We start from the raw sequence: 4990 nt of genomic DNA on the forward strand, positions 1-4990 counted from the left end.
CAAGTATGCTCCTGGTGGTCTTTGGCTGAAGAGCATTGAGAAGTGGAATATACAATGGGTACAGGGACTGTGGAGCTGGTCTGGACTGGATTTCAATCCCAGCTCTTCAGCCTTCGTTTCCAACACCAATACAGGACCATCTACCTCAGAGGAGGCTGGGGAAAAACAAACGAGGTGAGGCCAAAAAAAGTATAAGTAAATGGTGCCTGTTCCAATTACTGCAAAAATAGTACTGAGAGTTGCCATACACCCCAGTATTTATATCTTACATCATTTATATCTTACATTAGTATGGTAATTATAATTATTGTTATAATTAAGGAACCAATATTGGGACATTATTATTATTAACTAAAGTCCATATTTCATTCTTATTTCTTTAGATTTTACCCAGTGTCCTTTTTCTGTTCCAGGATGCCATCCAGGATTCCACATTACATGTCGTCATCATGGGTCCTTAGGTTTCTCTTGGCTGTGACACGTTCCCTGACTTTCCTTGTTTTTTATGACCTTGACAATTTTGTGAATACCGGTCAGGCATTTTATAGAATGTCCCTCAATTTGGATTCTTCTGATGTTTTTCTCATGATTAGACTGGGGTTATGTGTTCTTGGGAGGAACACTACAGAGGTATACTGCCATTTTCATTACATTATATGAAGAGTATATACTATTAACATCACTTATCACTGTTGATCTTGACCTACATCCTGGTGGAGGCAGTGTCTGTCAGGTTTCTCCACTATAAAATTTACAGATCTTCCTCGACTTATGATGGGGTAACATCCTGATAAACAGATCATAAGTTGAAAATATCATGTCGAAAATACATTTGATACACCTCACCTACCGAACATCATAGCTTAGCCTAACCTATACTAAACACACTCAGAAAACTTACATTAGCGTACAGTTGGGCAAAATCACCTAACACAAAGCCTATTTTACAATAAAGTGTTGAATGAGATATGTAATTTATTGAATACTGTACTGAAAATGAAAACCACGGTGGTTGTCTGGATACAGACTGATGCTAAGTGTGTCTGTTGTTGACCCTTGTGATCACACAGCTGACCGGGAGCTGAGGCTCACTGCCACCGCCCGGCATCATGAAGGAGTATCGTACCAAATATTGCTAGCCAGGAAAAAATCAAAATTCAAAGTACAGTTCCTACTGAATATGTATCATTTTTGCACCATCATAAAGTATAAAAATCACAAGTCAAACCGTTGTATGTCAGGAACCATCTGTACTCTCTTATTCCTCGTTTTCACGCTGTAGTCTTTGGAATGAAGTCACTCTCTGCAGCTCAGACTTAAGAAGTGGGAGTTGTGCTCTACCTCCCTGATGATGGAATATCTACATAAATTATTTGGAATTCTTCTGCCTGGGAGTTCTGTCTCTTCTCTTCCATTTATTTTTTTATTCATTCATTCATGCATTCATTTAGTCGATTATTTATTTGTATCAGTATATACTCATGGAACTTTATTTTATGCTTTGGGTTATAATCCAGTATTACTTTATTGTGCAAAAATGTTTCAGCTTTGGCCACTGGGAACTCTTTCCATTGGTTCTGTGCCCTGTTGCACGCTACCATCAGCGCGGGTTTTTTTGGCAGAAGTCGTCTGAGAGCTTCCTTATTTTCTGGCAATAGTCTCCAGTCTGATCTTATATATTTTCTGCCCTAATCAGCGATTTCTCCAAGGACCCCAGTTCCTTTTATTGGAGAATGGTACTGGAAACCAAGATCTGAGTGCGAGGTATGCTTGTTGCTACCAGAGGATCATTGCTTCTAGGCTCTCTCAGCTAACAAGGCAAGGAAATTATACATGTGCATACTAATTCACGTACATATACGTATCTATAATTATTTCTATATGTATCTATGTTAAGCTAAACATGAGTCATACTAATGTCTCTCATTAAGTATGATATGGAACATCCTAGCTTCCTCCCTTTGTGTATGTGTAAACTCCCACGCCAACAATGAGAAGACTGGACCCCACCATCTGCTATCCATTTACTAAATTACTCAATTCCAGTTTACAGTATCAGAATTGTTAACCGGAGCTCATATGGGAAACTTTATCAACTAGGGTAGAGTGCTAATGTGCAGTTTCTTTTGCTTTTGGTCTTACAGACTACACTCATTTCCAAAGTTATTTAGGTCAGCAACTTTTCCCCTGTCCCCTTCAATGAAGTTGTTTCATACATTTGTAATAAAGTTAGATTGTTTTGTCATATTCTTCATTCCATCCTGGGATCTTCCTAAATGATTTTTTTTTAAATTTTTGTACAGTAAGGTTCATTCTTTTTTTCCTCCTAATATTTTTTTAACATCTTTATTGGAGTATAATTGCTTTACACTGTTGTTAGTTGCTGCTGTGTAACAAAGTGAATCAGCTATAGGTATCCCTCTTGCGTCTCCCTCCCACCCTCCCTATCCACCCCTCTAGGTGGTCACAAAGCACCAAGCTGATTCCCCCTGTGCTGTGCAGCTGCTTCCCACTAGCTATCTATTTCAGTAAGGTTCATTCTTTGTGCTGGAAAGTTCTATAGGTTCTGACAAATGCGTAGTGTCACATATCCACAATTACAGTATCATACAGAATATTTTCACCACCCTAAAAAAAAAAATCTGTGCTTCATTTATTCAACCCTCCCACCTTCCCCCCAAACACCTGCAAACCACTGATCTTTTAACCATAGTTTTGCCTTTTCCAGGATGTCCCATGATGCAAATAATACAGTATGTAGCCTTTTCACACTGGTTTCTTTTGGTTAGGAACATGCACTTAGGATTAAACTATGTCTTTTCATGGGCTGATAGCTCATTTCTTTTTATTTCTGAGTAATATTCCATTGTATAGATAGACCAAAGTTTGTTTATACTTTCACCTATTGAAGGACACCTTGAATGCTTCCAGTTTGGGTTGTTTATGAATAAAGCTGCTATAAACCTTTATATACAGATTTTTGTGGACATAGATTTTCAAGTCACTTGGGTAAATACCTAGGAGCACAATTTGCTGGGTTGCATGGCGAGAAATTGCCAAATTGTCTTCCAAATTGCCTGTACCATTTTGCATTCCCACAGCAGTGAACAAGAGTTCCTTCTATTCTGCACCCTTGCCAGCAATTGATATAGTTTTATGACTTTTATCTATTCTAATAGTTGTTAGCAGTATCTCAATGTTGTTTTAATTTGCAATTCCCTAATGACAAATGATACTGAACATCTTTTCTTGTGATTATTTGACATACTCTTTGGTGAGGTGTCGGAGCAGATACTTTGCCCACTTTTAAACTGGGTTGTTTGTTTTCTTATTGTTCAGAATTCTTTGTATAATTTGGATACCTGTCCTTTATCAGATATGTGTTTTATAAGTATTTTCTCCAGAGCTGTGGCTTGTCTCTCAATTCTCTTAACAGTGTCTTTTTCAGAGAAGAAGCTTTTAATTTTAAGAAGGTCTAACTTATCAATTTTTTCTTCCAAGGACTGCTTTTTGTGTTGTATCTAAAAACTCTTCACCAGGAGTGATGGTGGACTGTGAAGCTCCAGGCCATTTTTCCTGAGGGGGAGCATTAAACAAAACACTACAGATGGACTAAAATAACTTTACAGGAGCTCTGGAAACCGGTCAAAGATCTACAGCAACCAAGCAGACGCCCCATCAAGAAAAACATCACATTCAGAATGGTAGGAAATGTCACAGCGTTTTTACTCACCCTTATCCCACCCAGTATAGCACAGTGTGATCAGAATGAAGTGGCCTGGTCCCCAGTTCCATTCCTCAGGACAGAAGGAGCAGAGAATAACTTGTTTGCAACATTTTGATCTGTAGACTGACACAGAGACTGGCTTCTATCTCACCTGGCTTGGAGCTCAAAAAGGGAATGGTGGCATAATTTGGATTTCAGACTGGCAGAGGCCACAGAAGACAGTAGTGGGTGCCATGATATGCGAAAACTGCAGAGGAGCTGCATACATACAGATGCTTGGGGGAAAGACATTACAAGTAATAATATTTCTCAATAATAATAGAGAAATAAATAGAGCATCTAAGGCTCTGAGAATAAGTTGGAGTGAGGCTCTTTGGAAAATTAAGACACTTGAAATCAGCTGTGCATATAGAAGAAATTTTTAAGAAGCACACACACAAGCCCAGACAGAATACATTCATAGAAAACATCTGATAATATCTTCAGCCTCTACCCACGGATGACCACAAAACTCAAGGGCCCAGAGGCCTAGAGCTAAAGCTGGGAGAGTGAAATAATGCAGACCACCGTGGCACTACTCATTCCTCCTGCTCTGATCCACTCTTGTACCAGGGGCCTGATCGGGCCTGAGTCTGCCTCCTTCCTGAGGAGGCCAGAGATCCCATCTGAACAGCCTTCCTACAGCAGTGTCCCACTTCAGGTGGCCAGGCGGGAGTTCCAGACCAGTGTGGTCTCCGAGGACACTGACACGGCGGCCAAGTTTATTGGCGCTGGGGCCACCACAGTTGGTGTGGTTGGTTCAGGGGCCGGTATTGGAAGAGCATTTGGCAGCTTGATCATTGGCTATGCCAAGAACCCATCTCTGAAGCAGCAGCTCTTCTCCTATGCCATTCTGGGCTTTGCCCTGTCTGAGGCTATGTGGCTCTTCTATCCGATGGTCGACTTCCTCATCAATTTCGCCATGTGAGGCTCCATGGAGGTCGCCTACCCACCCCTGCTGCTTGGACTCCAGGCCACGCCTGGTGCTGGAGTATGCTAAGCTTTACCATTAAACACAATGTTTCTCTAAACTCAAAAAAGAAAAAAACCTCAAGGGCCCATAAATTAGCAAAGGTCTTCCATATTGGTCTACAAATATTGGAGATGCAACTGTTTTTTCAAATGCCAAATTTTCAATGATCACAAGGCATACAAAGAAATGAGGAAATACTCATTTAAAGAAAGAAAATAAATCTCCAGAAGCCATCTCTGAAGAAACACATG

General features: G+C 40.2%; 1 pseudogene; it reads left to right on the forward strand.

Moving 5' to 3' along the window:
* Nucleotides 1-4283: 4283 nt before the first annotated feature.
* LOC131765079 (ATP synthase F(0) complex subunit C1, mitochondrial pseudogene) lies at nt 4284-4694 on the forward strand (annotated as a pseudogene).
* Nucleotides 4695-4990: the final 296 nt, after the last annotated feature.

Source organism: Kogia breviceps, chromosome 11 (genome assembly GCF_026419965.1).
Source record: "Kogia breviceps isolate mKogBre1 chromosome 11, mKogBre1 haplotype 1, whole genome shotgun sequence".
In the NCBI taxonomy this organism is placed as follows: Eukaryota; Metazoa; Chordata; class Mammalia; order Artiodactyla; family Physeteridae; genus Kogia; species Kogia breviceps.